We start from the raw sequence: 18,583 nt of genomic DNA, 5'->3' as shown, positions 1-18,583 counted from the left end.
AAAATGCATTGTATATGTTAAAAACTACATTATGAGCCATAACACACAGCATGCCTTCTTTTTGTTGGGAACTAGACACTTGAAAGCACCATGGTAGAAAAGAAAGAGCAATGTCCTAGGCCTTGAAGAGAATGGCCTATTGAACTGATGCCTAGTTTTTGTCAAGCAAGAATAGGTATAATATTTCAGACCTCACATGCTTACTATCAAGATAAGATAAAATCTCTGTAGAGTACCAGGGAACAATGGGTGACATATAATAGGCATTCAATTCATTCCATGTTAGCTACATATAAAACTGAAACTTAGTTGTGTGTGCCAATCTGGTGGAGGGGAGAAAAACTATCAACTGACAGGTAAAGGTTAAGATATGAGCTACTGAGTATTGAGAGGAAGGTAGAGAAACTAAGCAATAGCAAGCTTTACACTTTGTGTATTTATTTAGTAGGGGCAAAGAATTTATACTGAGGAAAGATATAAAATGCAGATTGTCAGGATTTATGATGAAAAGATTTCTCATTACTATAATAAACGGTGATCCAGAAATGCTTCATCAGACTTATGGAAGATAATGAAAGCAACTACAACTTCAATTACATCCCTGATTTATAGATAATGTTGCAACATCTCAAACACTGAACATATTTTACCAAAATCTATTTGCATATATGTGTATATGTGTATGTGTTTTAGGGGTATGATGAGGAATCATTTTTCATTTCATTCTTTTCAAATTACAATGCACTTAAATAACTGTTCCAGAAAGAAAATGCAAATGAACATTAAACTACTTATATTCCTTCAAATTCTTTTCCAATATGTGTCAACATACATGCATTATATATATAATCAGTGTTTATATACTCTTTTGTGATCTAATTCTTTCACTTAACATTGTTTCGTGTTTTGTGAATTGTCATGCAACAGAACCACCATCAAACTGTTACCTGTTTATCTACAGCAATCCCAAGACCTCACTTTGTGCTTAGACATTCTAATAGCTATATGTTTCTAGCTTACTGTTAATTAATTTTTAAAGTTTTTAAAAATTTATTTACTTTGAAAGAGAGACTTTGACCCTCCCCCACTCATGCTCTGTCTCTCTCTCAAAAATAAACATTAAACAAATTTTAAAGAGAGAGAGAGAGAGACAGCACTCTCTACATTGCCAGCACAGAGCCTGATGCAGGGCTTGAACTCATGAACTGTGAGATCATGAGCTGAGCCAAAATCAAGGGCCAAGACGCTTAATGAACTGAGCTACCCAGGCACCCCCTTACTGTTATTTTAATTTGAATTTTTTACCTGTAGGTGAAAAGTGTGTTTTTCCGTGTGATGATTTATTGCGTACGTTTTAGTCCACGTAGACTTCCTCTCTTCACCTCTTTTTTCTCCTTATGTGAACAGCCTCATGAACCATGTCTGTAAGCCCCTCACAAATTATGTTCAATATCAACATGATCTAATTTGCTGATTACTGCACCAAAACTGTATAACTAAATGGTATAGCTATATATCTAATCAGTGTCAATTCTTTGATGCTTTGAAACCCAATATCCAAATGGTCTTCAATTCCTCTGATAAATCTCTGAAAGTTTTCTCATTCTATTCTTTTCTCTCCCAGATGACTTTGGTCTCCTCACAGTTAATTTATCTTTTTAAATTGTTTTTGTAAATTTCACATGTAGCAAGAATTACTATCAAACTCCATTCATTGGGCCAGAGACCCTTGTGGTGTTAGTGAAAGACTTGCCCCCCATGTAGTATACTATTTGTGGGTTCCTCAGGCAGCCAGTGGCCTTAACTCCAAGCTCTATGTGCAGTCACAGTTTTAAAATCAATTTAGGAAGATAACTAAAATACACACCTGACCGTATAATCCAGTCATTAGTTAGTAAATCTCTATTTATTGATTACAGGCTAAAAATAAACTTTTTGAGAATAGCCTACAAAGCTTTTATAATCTGGCTTAATCTCATTCACAGCCCAGCCTTATTTTGTCGTTGTTTCCATACATTCTACATTACATCTAAATGGACTGCTCATTGTTCTTGAATATCCTTTCTTGCTTTTCTTCTACCAGGCCTTTTGCTCATGTCATTTCACCATCCTCATTAGGCTCTGGTCCCCTTTCTCACTATCCTACTCTGAGTGCCTATCTTACACATCTTATACACTTTATCTTAAATATGACTGACTTCCTAAAGCTTTTTTCTAATATTTCCCAACTGAATATGGCTTCTCCAATATTTGAACCCCAAAGCAGCTTGTAGTTTCTTTATTTTCTCAGTTAAGAATTGCTTATTTGTTTTATCCTCTTTTGAATAGCTTGTAAGCTATTGAGGACAGGGGCTGAAACTCACATTTTTCTGCAAATGCTTTGTAAATAATAGGTGTTCAATATTTTTTCTTGAATTAAATATTCCCCAAGGTCTGAAAATTCTTATAACACCAAAAATATTGTCCCATATATGTTTGGATCATCCCAGCACTTAGCACATATAGGGAATGAATAAAAATAAGAAATATGAATGCTTTCAAAGTTATATGATTGGATGTAACTGAAGAAAATATATATTCCTATCTTCCTAAATATAAGGCATGCCTCCCCACTACACTTATATCTCAGAAAAAGGAAACTATCTTATATTCACGTCCTTACAAATTCTTTAATTATAAGTGCCTTATCTAAATTATTTTATTTTTAATATTAAAGTGCTCTTCGAAGAACTCAGTATGGGACCTCAATTAATATAAGTTTTAGGTGAGGGGTGCCTGGGTGGTTCAGTTGGTTAAGTGTCTGACTCTTGATTTTGGCTCAGGTCATGGTCTCACAGGTCTTGGGTTTGAGCCCCATGTCGGGTTGTGTGCTAACAGCATGGAGCCTGCTTGGGATTCTTTCCCTCTTTTTCTGCCTCTCCCCAACTTGTGTGTGTGTGCGCACACATGCTCTCTCTCAAAATAAAATAAACTTAAAAATATGAGTTTTAGGTGATTATAGAGGCACATTTACAGAATTGGGGTGGGGGATTAAAGACAGTGAAATGTAACACAGACCTAAGGATTATTTAGGGGGTGTGACTTCACAATATTAATCTTATTATATCATTGTAAAAAAGACTTTGAAAGATCACTTAAAATTGCAATGCAGTAAATACCTAGAGAAGATAAAAAATACATTTAGAATGAATTGGATAATCAATTTACCTAGTACTATGCAAATGGATACTTGTGGCTTGAGATCAAGATGACAGTGATGCACCTATTAGTGTTGTATCGCTTTCTACCTAACAATTTAGATGAACATGAATATAGTGTGTTCCAGAAAACTGTTAGGTGACTCCAAATTGGTTCTCAAGCTTACAGAAACAATGATGTCAAGGATATTTGTGAGAATTTGAACAAAACTGTTTTTGCAAAATGGGATGGTGGGGGAAGAAAGCAGTAGTTCTTCATGAAGACATTATTTTAAGCCATATGCAATTTGAACCATCCATATAAGTAAATTTATCACACTTAGATGCTTTACTGTGTCATTTACATTTCCAAAAAGCTATTTATACTCAAAATGGTCAAAAAACTTTAAAAAAATCATATTAGGAAAACGTAGGCACACCTTATCCATCACATCTGTTACAAGCTTTTGAATACAGGGTAATACACACAGCTTCAAAGCCCACAGTAATACTAAGAACTGCCCTTTATTTAGTATTTACTAGATGCCATGCACTTTGTTAAGTGACTTGCATATCTTACATATCAATGATTCTTCAAACAATCCTATAGGGTAGGTATTATGAAGCCATTTTACAAATGAATAGTATGCCTCCAAGAAATTAAAAACTTGCTCAGGGTGCCTGGGGCGCTCCACCGGTTAACCTTCAGGCTCAGATCATGACCTCATGGTTCATGGGTTTGAACCCCAGGTTGGGATTGCACTGACAGTGTGGGGCCTGATTGTGATTCTCTCTCTCACTCTTTCTCTGCCCCTCCCCTACTTGAATTTTCTCTCTCAAAAGTAAATAAATAAACTTAAAAAACAAAGCTTGCTCAAGATCATGCAGTTAATAAGCAGTAGACCTCAATGAAGTTTCTAAGTCTATAACCTGAACCACTACACCATATGACCTCCATAAGCACTGTGCCTGAATTTCTAAGTCTGTGAATTTGACAGAATGGTGTTTTAATATAAACAAATGTGAAGTCAAAAGTAGAACAAGAACAAGGAGCTTTGTAATCCATAAATGTATTACCATCTTCAATACTAACCCTTTTAATACATTTTTTATTTTTAATAAATTTTTAAACTAAAAACCTAAAGAATACCATACTCATAATCTATTTGGCCTCACAAATCTATTTCTGGTGAGAGTCACCTCTGTAGAAAGGAGTGGTGTGTCCTCGGCTTCTCTAACCTTCTACTTGTTAACAATGGGTTTACAGTGCACAATTTGACCTGAATTACTTAAACCATTTTTTAACATTTATTTATTTTTTGAGAGACAAAGACAGAGCATGAGCAGGGGAGGGCAGAGAGAGGGAGTCACAGATTCCGAAACAGGCTCCAGGCTCCGAGCTGTCAGCACAGAGCCTGTCGGAGGGCTCTAACTCACAAACTGTGAGATCATGACCTGAGCCTAAGTTGGACGCTTAACTGACTGAGTGACCCAGGTGCCCTGACCTGAATTACTTTACTATTTAAAATGTGCTATTTCTTTACAACTTCTGGGGTAACTTACTCCATAAGTCATGTATAATAATTCCCTTTCCCCATTGTTTGCCTCTGTAATGTTTCTTTTTTTTATTTATTTATTTATTTATTTTTTAATATATGAAATTTACTGTCAAATTGGTTTCCATACAACACCCAGTGCTCATCCCAAAAGGTGCCCTCCTCAATACCCATCACCCACCCTGCCCTCCCTCCCACCCCCCATCAACCCTCAGTTTGTTCTCAGTTTTTAACAGTCTCTTATGCTTTGGCTCTCTCCCACTCTAACCTCTTTTTTTTTTTTTTCCCTTCCCCTCCCCCATGGGTTTCTGTTACGTTTCTCAGGATCCACATAAGAGTGAAACCATATGGTATCTGTCTTTCTCTGTATGGCTTATTTCACTTAGCATCACACTCTCCAGTTCCATCCACGTTGCTACAAAAGGCCATATTTCATTCTTTCTCATTGCCACGTAGTATTCCATTGTGTATATAAACCACAATTTCTTTATCCATTCATCAGTTGATGGACATTTAGGCTCTTTCCATAATTTGGCGATTGTTGAGAGTGCTGCTATAAACATTGGGGTACAAGTGCCCCTATGCATCAGTACTCCTGTATCCCTTGGATAAATTCCTAGCAGTGCTATTGCTGGGTCATAGGGTAGGTCTATTTTTAATTTTCTGAGGAACCTCCACACTGCTTTCCAGAGCGGCTGCACCAATTTGCATTCCCACCAACAGTGCAAGAGGGTTCCCGTCTCTCCACATCCTCTCCAGCATCTATAGTCTCCTGATTTGTTCATTTTGGCCACTCTGACTGGCGTGAGGTGGTATCTGAGTGTGGTTTTGATTTGTATTTCCCTGATGAGGAGCGACGTTGAACATCTTTTCATGTGCCTGTTGGCCATCCGGATGTCTTCTTTAGAGAAGTGTCTATTCATGTTTTCTGCCCATTTCTTCACTGGGTTATTTGTTTTTCGGGTGTGGAGTTTGATGAGCTCTTTATAGATTTTGGATACTAGCCCTTTGTCCGATGTGTCATTTTCAAATATCTTTTCCCATTCCGTTGGTTGCCTTTTAGTTTTGTTGGTTGTTTCCTTTGCTGTGCAGAAGCTTTTTATCTTCATAAGTAATGTTTCAAGGATACTCAGTTTCGATACTCTTGGGTTTGGTAAACAGGTTTGCATATGTCCTATCCAAACCTGTTATGATGTCATGGCTTGATGGATTCTGAGCATAGCCTCACTCAACCATTATCCTTCCTAACAGAAGAGCCCTAATTTTTTAGCCTTTCACAAGTAGCCTCACTACTTGCTGGTTCATTACAAATGTTTTCTCATCTTAAATAGCAGCAGCAACTTTTTAAAAAGAAGGAGCAACCAGAATTATATTTCATTAAGTCTGGAGGACCCTAATGTTGTACTAAGGAAGTAGCCTGTCTTCTGTTTGGATACCAATCTCTTTCCAGACACTGACCAGCAGAATGTTGACCTTTGTGGGTATAGTAACTTCTTGAACTAATTTTTTTTAGGGAACAGTTACCAGTTACTCCAAGATTCCTTTTCAAGATTGGAACTGAGAAATAGGAGCCTGCTAGCCTATGAATGCACCCTGGCTTATTTAACCTTCATTTTTTCCCATAACTGCATTACCTTACCCACATGTAAGCTAATCTGCCACTTCTCTGCCCACTCACAAGCCTCAAGAGAGCTTCCTGCAGTTTATCCCTAGCAGATTGACATTTCACCTTCGGTGAACTCAGAACAGTTGAGGGTCAACTGAAAACTCCTATTTAGGTTTCCTTAACTTATTGATAGAATAAACTACTTCCTCGAAGTAATTAAAGTAATAATGTTTGAAATAGAAGGAGAAATATTAAATGTAAAATTATCCTTAAATTAAACAAGTGCTTCATATAGTGATAGTTTTTTTTTCTTAATTTCACCCTTCACAGTGTTGATAAAAAGTAGATGGTAATATAAGCCTATATTTAGACATTCTACTGACCTCCAGTCTCTGAAGGCATAAAACTGAAGGATTAATCTGCCAAATATCCTCAAATACATTTACTATCATTGTCATCGATCCTTCCAATTGATCCCCCCCCAGGTTGCTTTCTAATTCTATATCCCTCTTACATATTTAAAGAGCTTAATGTTTATCATTACTTCATTTTTAAAACTTATATTTCCTACTCAAGGAAGCTTTATTAATTTTTATAAGACTCCCTTTACAGATTTTAAGATAAATAAAATAGATTTCCAGTCTTTTCAGATATGTTTCAATTGTATCAGGGCTTATTATGAATTAAGAAAAAAATCAATTAGCAGAATGGTGATTTTCCCACAGACATTTCAACATAAAATAATGAAGACATGATTTTGAAACTCTGTTGTAGCTAATTTAGTGTGTGAAGGAAACAGAATTCTGAAGTTTGAGGTATTTTTTGGAGTAATACAAAATTAATTGGCACAATCCAACTATACTTACTTTTGGGTGTGTCTGTGTGAATGCATTTCACAAAGTGGCTATGTTGGAGTAGGTAATTATAACTTAGGTATCTCCCTTGCCTACAGCCTTCAAAAAAAATGAATTGAACAATTATAGACTTGACTTAATATCTACTCTGGTTTTAAGTTCTAGTCTGAATATAGGTTGCTTTGCCAATTAAAGTTCCTAAATAATCTGACTCAAATATCATGTTATAAGTAGATGCAGCATGATATAGTGGAAACAGCATACAATTTGGATTTGGAGATCCTAGGCTCAAAGTTTGCTCAGCATCATGCCAGCCAAGAAATAGAAATGAATCATTTAACGTCTTGAATCCTCAGTCTCCTCACCTGCAAAATGAGGAGTGTAGTTTTATCTTATATGTTTACAGGTTTCTTCTGATGATTAAGATATGGTAAAATTAGTTAATAAACAATAGCTTATCAGGTAACCATAAAGTTTTATCATAATTGGTGTTATTAACTGCAAGGCTTATCTAAAGATAAACCCTCTTTCAAATGAGCCACTTTGTATCTTTTGTACTGTTGCCTTTCTATTTCATACTATGATCACTTGAAAAAAAATTATGATTTTATGGCTGTATTCCTAATAAAAATTATTTTTTTCCGTGCTATCTTAATAAACACAAGGGAAATAGCCTTGTTGTTTTTATTTGCCACTTTCTTTTTAGTTCAGGTTCTTCAGCACAAGCCACTCTGATGATGTTTAAAACCAAGATATCAAATGACACTGTCATGATCTGGAAATGTCTGCAAAGTCCAATAGGAAGTCTTAGAAAATGTCAGAGTACCTCTAAGGCAAGGCAGATCTTCAGGATGGATAATGATTCAGGAGTTTAGTACTAAAGATGCAGCAGGGGGCTGGAGAAAGGCCTGCTTGAGGCTCAAAGGTCAAGCAACACAAGCTTAATGTCGAGTAAAGTAAAAGGTCACTTAGCATTGTGATTAGTGATGCTGAATGGGTGCAGGGTGATGTAACAGATACAGTCAACTAATACTTCCATTTCAAGAGGTGTCAGAATAGATATTTTCATCCATTCCCCTTCCTTTCTAGCAAGTAATTACTTAGAAAAGCCAACAACTGAAAACACATCCTAGGTAGCAGTGGTCAGTAGTCTGCTGTTGTTGAATAGCATTTAAAAGGCATTGTAGTGGAGGATAAGTCACAGTCTTTAAGGGGAGAGAAATTATTTCTCTATATCTCTTAAGAATGGTGCTACTGATGTGTCTATCACTGTCAATTCAATTGCTGATTTTTCTTTTAAAGCAAAACGAATAAATACGTACAGAAACCTGGAACAGAAATTGATCCAGGTAGGTGACACTAAATCAAATAATACACATAATAACATATGGCAGTAGTATAATGGTAAGCACTAAAGGCAGCAAGAAATCCCCAATAGCATTATCCCAATACCACCACCACCGATATCAAAATATTCCCCAAAATAGAAAATTAAAGGTTTGGGGCACCTGAATGGCTCAGTTGGTTAAGTGTCCGACTGCAGCTCAGATCATGATCTTGCAGTCCATAAGTTTGAGCCCTGCATTGGGCTCTGTGCTGACAGCTTGGAGCCTGGAGCCTGCATCAGATTCTGTGTCTCCCTCTCTCTCTGCCTCTCTCTGACTTGTGCTCTTTCTCTCTCTCTCTCTCAAAAATAAATAAACCTTAAACATTTTAAAAAAAGAAAATTAAAGGTTTTTCTCCCCTTGTTGCAATGGTTGGCATAATAAAATCCTTGTCAGTGTTAACACTCCATTTAAAGTATAATTGGAATTGGACCTAAGGGTTCTTCACGAGGTATCATCAAAGTCTGAAGAATGTGAAATAGAAAATGACACATTTGAAAAAGAGAATATACATTTTAATTTCATTTTTATCTAGTCAGAGCATTAAAGGATTTACTTTCATAGCCAACTGGTTATTCATGTATATTGTAGTAGCCCCCTGGGGTTTATACAGGTTAGACTGCAAGCTACTTGAGAACCTCTGTCTATCTTTACACCTAACATGGGGCCTGCCACAAAGTTTGTGGCCAGTAAAACTATATTGAATTAAACTTAGAGAAATTTTGTTGTCATAGAACTTAGAGTGTTATATATAGATAGAAAAAATGATTAGATAGCAAGTGAGTGAAAATAGATGCCAGGAATTTAGATTGGAGACTCTCTTGTTTATGTTTGTATCTTTGCATCAAGTGCTCTTCCTGGCATGTGGGCAACACTCAGGAAATGTTGAGATATCAGTGTGTCACACAGAGAAGGTGAAATTAGATCAGGGTCCTGAGAGGTAGGTAGAATTTGAAGAGGTGTGTTCCCAATACTTAGCATCACTTTCTAATGGAACTAGAGAGGGACATCTCTCCTCTAACCCCATACAGATTTATATGAGTCTCTTCTTTCTTAAAGTATGACCTCTTTTACCATGATGTGCTACCTATTCCAACTTTCTGGTAGGTCAGATTTGTATAAATCTCAGTTGGATACTGGACTAGAGGACAAATGTCAGTGAATATCTGTCTTAATGTAGAATAGAGCTATTTTTGACTTTAAATCCTCATGTTTTCATAGCATTTAAATATGTATTTTGTTGCTTAAATTTTTACTTTGTTCTTGTTTTTATTCAGAAGATATTTGCCATGTCTACCCTACACATGGAAACAAAAAAAGTAAGCATATAATATAGAGATGTAATACAATAATGTAGATGATTTTAGCATTTTTTTTTTAATTTTTTTTAACGTTTTTTATTTTATTTTTGAGACACAGAGAGACAGAGCATGAACAGGGGAGGGGCAGAGAGAGAGGGAGACACAGAATCTGAAACAGGCTCCAGGCTCTGAGCTGTCAGCACAGAGCCCGACGCGGGGCTCGAACTCACGGACCGTGAGATCATGACCTTGAGCCGAAGTCGGACGCTTAACCGACTGAGCCACCCAGGCGCCCCAATTTTAGCATTTTAAAAAAAGCTTTGAATGCCTCTATTTATGGTAGATTATGTGAGCTGTTGTCTTTGTAAGGGTTTTTTTTTCCCTGAGTATCTGTCCTTTTTCAAATATCTAGATCATTTCAACATAAGAATCCATTGACATGGCAAGAGGTCTTAAAACTTATTATTTACAACATATTACTGCAAGTCAGAATTGTCTCAATATGGTACATGAATAATCAGAGGTAACTTTGATGCTAAATCTGATGTACATCAAAGAAAAAATTAAGGACATTTAAAAAGCATTATATGTGTCAAGAGATTTCTCAGATACTGAGAGGAGTGGAAGGAAGGGTTTTGGGTTCTGTGTAACAATTCCCCTGTAGGTTAGAAGTAGCATCTGTGAAGCAATCACTAGACATGCTGCTATGGATCCTTCATCTGCTTAAAGAAAGATGAACCATCTGAGATGGATTTCTCCAGCTGAGTATATCTTGGCTAGTTGATCCAACATGAGAGGAAGATCAGCCATTAATTGAACTACATATTCTCTAGTAGTTGCAGTTTTGTGTTTCAGCACTGGGCCATGCTGGACTTTAATATTTTCCCTCTTAGGATTTCTATTTCAGGTTTAAACAACTGATACATACATAATATTCCTAGTAAAAAGTCCATTGAATTTTTAATTAAGGGAGTCTCAGAAGTTAAAGGCAATAAAGTCTATCCAAAAGTCTATCCAAAAACCAAACAAAACAGGACAAAATCCTTAATATAGAGAATGATAAAACATCTGGCTTACTGGCTGATGTATGATATGTGAACAGCATCCAATTCTCTGTTATGTTTAAGAAAAAAATAAAATACTATAAAGTGTTGCAAATATTTAATTATCATAATTAAGATTCATTTTGAAGCAATTAATTTTATATCTTTGGCACAATGTGATAAGCTGACACATGTACAAAGCAATTATGTAACTAAAATAAAAATATAGTTAGTGCACAAAACAATAGTAAGAATAACAAAAATTATGTTTAATATTATGGAAATAAACATAGTGTTATGAGCTAAATTGTGTCCCTCCAAATTCCTATATTGAAATCCTAACCCCTAGTACCCTAGAATATGATTGTATGTGGAGATGGGGCCTAAAAGAAGCAAATAATTTAAAGTGGGGTTGTTAAGGAGGCCTTAGTCCAATTTGACTAGCACTCTAATAAGAAGAGAAATTTAGGGCACAGACAACACAGAGAAAGGAATGACTATGTGAAAACACAGTCAGATGGTAGCCATCTACAAGCCAAGGAAAGACGCCACAGAAGAAACTGAACCTACCAATACCTTGATCTTGGACTTTTAGCCTCCACGGAGAAAATTTCTGTTATTTAAGCCACCCAGTCTGCAATATTTGTCAAGTAACCCTAGAAAACTGATACACATAGTAATAATAAATCAACAACCACTCCCAGCCCTGCAAATTTCTTTGATTTAAAAGTTCTTTTTCTTTCGGGCTGTTCAGATAGAAGAATATATATTATTTTTCCATTCAGAATTGTATTATCACTAAAAAAACCTCTAGCCATCTTTAAATTTTCTTTTGATTTTATAGGAAAGAAATACGTATTTTCAAAAAGAAAATCTATTAGGTGAAGAATCAAATGGAATAGATGCTGTATTTTGAAGTGATGGTTCCAGAGCATAAAAACTTGCTCCTCAAAGTAGGTATTCTCAAATATAATTTAGCCCTGAAAGTTATAATTCCTTCCATTTGGAAGTCCATTATTTAATTGAATTTGCATTAATCGCTGATTCAATGTATTAAGTATCTATTTCCAAAACTGACTTCCTGATTTTTCATGTAAATTTTTCACATTCTTCTCTCTAAATATGTACAAACAAAATAACTCACATGGATTAAGATATTTAGCTTTTTCATTTCTAAGAAATATGGTTTATAGTAACTCAAAAAATATTTCATAAATGAATGGAATTTTTCCCCCTTAAGTGGCTTTGTAGATTTCTATACTCAAAATCACTGAATTAATAGCTTGGAAGAAAATATCAAACATCATCTAATCATACAACCACATTTTACACAAGGGGAAATTGCTGAGGCCTACAGAACCTTAGTTATCAGATCAAGGTTACACAGTTGTAGACTAAAAATTAATATTTTGACTTAAAGTCTATACTCTCACCATGATCACTGGGCCGAGTCAATGCTACTTTACCAAATCACTGTCAGAAATGTTTCATACACAACTATGGAACATGTAACTCATTTTTCTAGGCTTCATGCTACAATTTGTTGGCTTTTGCCTTCACATTCCCATTTCTGTAGAATGGGGAGAAGGAAAAGAGGATATTTAAAAAGAACATCTTAGGAAGAAAGCTTTATGAAGAATTGCCAGTATGGGAAACTTTCTTTGGAAATTTCTCACCAGAGTGAGAAATCCACCTAGGGCCTTTTATTTTATTTATTTATTTATTTATTTATTTATTTTTAATTTTTTTTTTAATTTTTTTTAACGTTTATTTATTTTTGAGACAGAGAGAGACAGAGCATGAACGGGGGAGGGTCAGAGAGAGGGGGAGACACAGAATCGGAAGCAGGCTCCAGGCACTGAGCCATCGGCCCAGAGCCCGACGCGGGGCTCGAACTCACGGACTGCGAGATCGTGACCTGAGCCGAAGTCGGACGCTTAACCGACTGAACCACCCAGGCGCCCCCACCTAGGGCCTTTTAAAAATAGCCATTGGCTTAAGCACATTATGAAGAAAAAAATTAAAGAAAATAAACAACTATGACATGACTGTTTTACTGAATCATAACAACAAAAATATTAATTTCAAAATTCACAGAACCAGGCAATAACCAGGAAGTGTTACTGATATCATTCATTACCACCTGAAGCTTTGACAAACTCAAAACCAGGCTTGGACTATGTAGGCTGTTGTTATCAGGCAAAATTACAAAGTAGGTGGCTTTCCACTTATTTTATAGCACTCTTTCACTGCCTCTTAGTGGATGCATGGGGGCACTCCTGCTACTCATAATTCCATAGTATAAGTGCACAAAGGGTTCCTTTCATCAAATACTTCTTTTTCTACACTACTTCTTCTATTATCCCTGTTCCTCAGTGAAATATTTCATTTATTCAAAATCCATAAAGAAGCCAGAGTGGAGTAATTAATATGAAGGTGTAAAATATTGACAGCATTAGACACTCTCATTTGAAGTTTACAGGAAAATATTATTTAATGCAATGTGGCCAGAATTGGTAGATGATTTGTGGAAGATCTTTTTAGGCAGATGAAGCTTCATAATTCTGCTTATTTATCCCTCTTTATTCTGCTTATTTATCCATCTTCAGAAGAAAGATCCTAAGAATTTCTCATGCTATTTAGATCTGTCTTCTAGATTTTGGGGCTCAGAGTTAAGTGTTGTTGTCATATGCATGGTAGTAGGAGATGGTTGCAAGGCAGAAAGAAAGAAACAAAAGTAATCCTTCCTTACCAATTTGGATGATTTTTATTTCATTTACTTATCTGATTGATGTGGCTAGGACTTCCATTAATATGTTGTATAAAAGTAGTGAGAGTGGACATCCCTGTCTTGTTCCTGACTTTAGAGGGAAAGCTCTCTTTTCACCATTGAGTATGATGTTAAGTTCAAGATTTTTCACATATGGTATTTATTATTTGGAGGTATATTGCCTCTAAACCCACTTTATTGAAAGTTTTTATCATGAATAGATTTTGCACTTGGCCAATGCCTTTTCTATACCTATTGAGGTGATTGTATGGTTTTTATCCTTTCTCTTGTTAATGTGACATGTCACATAAATTGATTTGCACATATTGAACCACCTTCACATCCCTGGAATAAATCTCAATTAATTGTGGTGAATGATTTTTGAACACATTGTTGGATTTGGTTTGCTAATTAATATTTTGTTGAGGATTTCTGCATCTACATTCATCAAAGATATATGCCTCTTTTGTTGTGGTGTCTTTATCTGGTTTTAGTATCAGGGTAACGCTGGCTTCATAGAATAAATTTGGAAGCTTTCCTTCCTCTTCTATTTTTTGGAATAGCTTGAGAAGAATAGGTATTAACTCCTCTTAAATGTTTGGTAGAATTCATCTGTGAAGCTATCTGGTCTTGAACTTTTTTAAGGGGGAGTTTTTTGATTACTGATTCAATTTCATCATTAGAAATTCATCTGTTCAAATTTTCTATTTCTTTCTGATTCAGTTTTAGAAAGCTATATATTTCTAGGAATTTATCCATTATCTAGGCTGTCTAATTTGTTAGCATATAATTTTTCATAATATTCTCTTATAATCTTTTGCATTTCTGTGGTATCAGCTGTTACATCTGCTTCTTCATTTCTCATTTTATTATTTGAGTCCTCTTTTTTTTTTTGATGAGTCAGGCTAAAAGTTTATCAATCTTGTTATCTTTTCAATGAACCAGCTCTTGGATTTATTTATCTGTTCTATTGTTTTGTTTTCTTTTGTTTGTCTCTATTTCATTTACTTCTGCTCTAACCTTTATAATTTCCTTTCTTCTACTAGCTTTGGGCATTGGTTTTTCTTCTTTCTCATGATCCTTTAAGTATAAGGTTAATTATTTGATTTTTTTTTCTTGTTTCTTGATGTAGGCATATATTGCTATAATCTTCTCTCTTAGAACAGCTTATGCTGCATCCAAAGATACTGGACCATTGTGTTTTCATTTTCATTTGTTTCCATGTATTTTTTTACTTCCTCTTTGATTCCTTGGTTGACTATTCATTGTTTACTAGCATGTTATTTAGCCTCCGTGTATTTTTGTTCTTTCCATTGGTGAGGAAGAAGTAAACTTTCACTATTTATAGATGACATAATATTAAATACTTTAAAAACCTAAATATTCCACCAAAAAAAAAACTACTAGAACTAATGAATGAATTCAGTAAAGATGCAGGATACAAAATTAATATATAGAAATTTGTTGGATTTTTATATACTAACCATGAAGTACTAGAAAGAGAAATTAAGATAACAATTTGAAAACTACCCCCAAAGGAATCAAGAACCTAGGTACAAACTTTATCAAGTACATGAAAAACCTATACTATGAAGACCATAAATCATTGATGAAAGAAACTGAAGAAGACACAAAGAAATGGAAGAAATTTCATGCTCATGAATTGGAGAAACAAATATTGTTAACATGTCCATACTACCGAAAGCAATCTACAGATTCAATGCAATCTCCATCAAAATATCAACATTTTTCACAGAGCTAGAACAAATAATCTTAAAATTTGTATGGAGCCACAAAAGACCCAAATAGTGAATGCAATTATGAAAAAGAAAAACAAAGCTGTAGGTATCATAATGCCAGATTTAACAGTATACTACAAAACTGTAGTAATCAGAACAGTATGGAGGGGGAGGAGTTAAGATGGTGGAGTAGTGAGGGGACCCTGAACTGGTCCCCTCATGGAACTACAGCTAGATCAACATCAAACCATTTTGAACATCTAGGAAATTGATTGGAGGATCAATGCAAAAATGTGCATAATTTCAGTGGGAGATTGTGGCAGACAGAGGAATTCACCCCAAAAGAAAGAACAGGAAAAGATGATTGCCAAGGATTTAATCAACACAGAAACAGGTAAGATGTCTGAAATAGAATTTAAAAAACATGATTATAAAAATACTAGCCGGGGTTGAAAAAAGCACACAAGGCATGAGAGAATCTCTATCTATAGAGATAAAAGAAACTAAAATCTAGTCAGGCTGAAATTTAAAAATGCTATAACTGAGATGAAATCTTAAATTGATGCCATGACAGTGAGGATGGATGAAGCATGGCAGCAACTCAGTGATCTAGAAAATAAAATTATGGAAATAATGACACTAAAAAGAAAAGGGAAACAAAGGCAAAAGATCACAATACAAGACTTAGAGAACTCAGTGACTAATCAAAGAGGAATAACATTTGTGTCATAGATGTCCCAGAAGATGAAGCAAAGGGAAAAACAAAGGCAGAATGTTTATGTGAGCAAATTGTAGCTGAAAACTTCCATAATCTAAGGAAGGATACAGACTTCAAAATCCAAGAAGCACAGAGAACTCTCATTTAAATGCAACAAAAGCCAACTTTCACAAACACCTATAATAGTCAAATTCAAAAAATACACAGACAAGGAAAGAATCATGACAGCAGCAAGGGAAAAAAAAAATCCTTAACCTACAAGGGAAGACAGATCAGATTTGGAGTAGATCAGTCCACAGAAACTTGGCAGGTCAGAATGGAGTGGTAGGATATTTTCAACATGTTGAATGGGAAATAGAAACAGTCAAGAATTTTTTATCCAGTGAGTCAGTCATTCAGAATAGGAGAGATAAAGAGTAACCCAAACAAAACTAGTGTGTGACCACTTAATCAAAAAGTACTATGTGACCACTTAATCCGCCCTGCAAGAAGTTTTAAGGAATACTCTTTGAGTGGAGAAAAAACAAATCAACAAAAGACCAAGAGCAACAAAGAATAGGAAGGGCCAGAAAACATCAGTAGAAACACTATCTCTACAGGTAACATAATGGCACTAAATTCATATCTTTCAAAAATCACTCTGAATGCAAATGGTCTAAAGTTCCAATCAAAAGACATAGAGTATCATAATGGACTAAAACAATCCATCTCCATGCTGGCTAAAAGACTCTTTTAGACCAAAAGACACTTGCATACTGAATGTGAGGGGATGGAAAACCATCTATCATGCTACAGGACATCAAAAGAAAGGCAGAGTAGCTATACTTATATCAGACAAACTAGATTTTAAAACATTGACTGTGGGATCCTGGGAAGATGGCGGCATAGGAGGACGATGGGCTCACCGCACATCCTGCTGATCACTTAGATTCCACCTATACCTGCCTAAATAACCAAGAAAACCGCCAGAAGACTAGCAGATGGAGTCTCCAGAGCCAAGCGCAGACGAGAGGCCCACGGAAGAAGGTAGGAAGGGCGGCGAGGTGGTGCGCGCTCCATGGACTGGTGGGAGGGAGCCGGGGCGGAGGGGTGGCCTGCAGGCCAAGCAGAGACCTCGAGTCTGGCTTGCAAAAGTGGAGGGGCCAGACGGAGTGTGTTCTGACAGCAAGCGGGACTTGACATCTGGAAGGTTATAAGCTAACAGCTCTGCTCAGAGAATAGGAGGGCGGGAGGGCAACGGGAGGGGAGAGTTGTTGAGCCCAGGAGGACAGAGCTCAGCTTGGCAGGGAAGAAAGGCGCTCACCAATGCCATCTCCCTTGCCCATCCCGCAGCCAAAATCCCAATGGGAACCAGCTCCTGCCAGGGAACTTGCTTGCACCACACAAACACCCAACGCTGTGCTTCTGCGGATCCATCCCTCTGGCGGGTCTGACTCCCTCCCGGTGCTGCAGGGCCCCTCCTGAAGCGGATCTCCAAAGGAAAAGGGAGCTGAGCCTGCTCCTCCCGCCCCTGTGCAACTTGCCGATCCATGCCAGCTAATACGCCAGATCCCCAGCACCACAAGTCTGGCAGTGTGCAAATAGCCCAGAAGGGCCATGCCACCGCACAGTGAATCCTGCCCCTAGGAGAGGGGAAGAGAAGGCACACACCAGTCTGACTGTGGCCCCAGCGGTGGGCTGGGGGCAGACATCAGGTCTGACTGTGGCCCCGCCGACCAATGCAAGTTATTCAAGACAGCACACGGGAAGTGCCCCACAGATCCCCACCACTCCAGGGACTATCCAAAATGACAAAACGGAAGATTTCCCCTCAAAAAAACGTCCAGGAAATAACAACAGCTAATGAACTGATCAAAAAGGATTTAAACAATATAACAGAAAGTGAATTTAGAATAATAGTCATAAAATTAATCGCTGGGCTTGAAAACAGTATAAAGGACAGCAGAGAATCTCTTGCTACAGGGAATAAGGAACAGCCAGGAGGAGCTAAAAATGCTATCAATGAGCTGCAAATTAAATGGAGACAACCACAGCTCGGTTTGAAGAGGCAGAGGAGAGAATAGGTGAACTAGAAGATAAAATTATGGAAAAAGAAGAAGCTGAGAAAAAGATAAAAAAATCCAGGAGTATGAGGGGAAAATTAGAGAACTAAGTGAGGCACTAAAGAGAAATAATTTACGCATAATTGGTATTCCAGAGGAGGAAGAGAGAGGGAAAGGTGCTGAAGGTGTACTTGAAGAAATAATAGCTGAGAACTTCCCTGAACTGGGGAAGGAAAAGCATTGAAATCCAAGAGGCACAGAGAACTCCCTTCAGACGTAACTTGAATTGATCTTCTGCATGACAGAGCATAGTGAAACTGGCAAAATACAGGGATAAAGAGAAAACTCTGAAAGCATCTAGAGATAAACGTGCTCTAACATATAAAGGGAGAG

The 18,583-nt window shown here is 36.6% G+C and overlaps 1 protein-coding gene and 1 non-coding gene across 4 annotated transcripts in view; both read right to left on the bottom strand.

The window, feature by feature from the left end:
* The window catches only part of DIAPH2 (diaphanous related formin 2), a 988,177-nt gene that overhangs the window by 36,812 nt on the left and 932,782 nt on the right, over positions 1 to 18,583 (bottom strand). The window lies entirely within an intron of this gene.
* Positions 1,681 to 1,824, bottom strand: LOC131503321 (small nucleolar RNA SNORA62/SNORA6 family). The gene has a single exon (XR_009257411.1). It is a non-coding gene; the product is annotated as a small nucleolar RNA SNORA62/SNORA6 family (small nucleolar RNA).

Source organism: Neofelis nebulosa, chromosome X, assembly GCF_028018385.1.
Source record: "Neofelis nebulosa isolate mNeoNeb1 chromosome X, mNeoNeb1.pri, whole genome shotgun sequence".
NCBI classification, from domain to species: Eukaryota; Metazoa; Chordata; class Mammalia; order Carnivora; family Felidae; genus Neofelis; species Neofelis nebulosa.
Note: the sequence above shows the minus strand (reverse complement) of the source record. Positions and strands in the feature narration are given on the sequence as shown.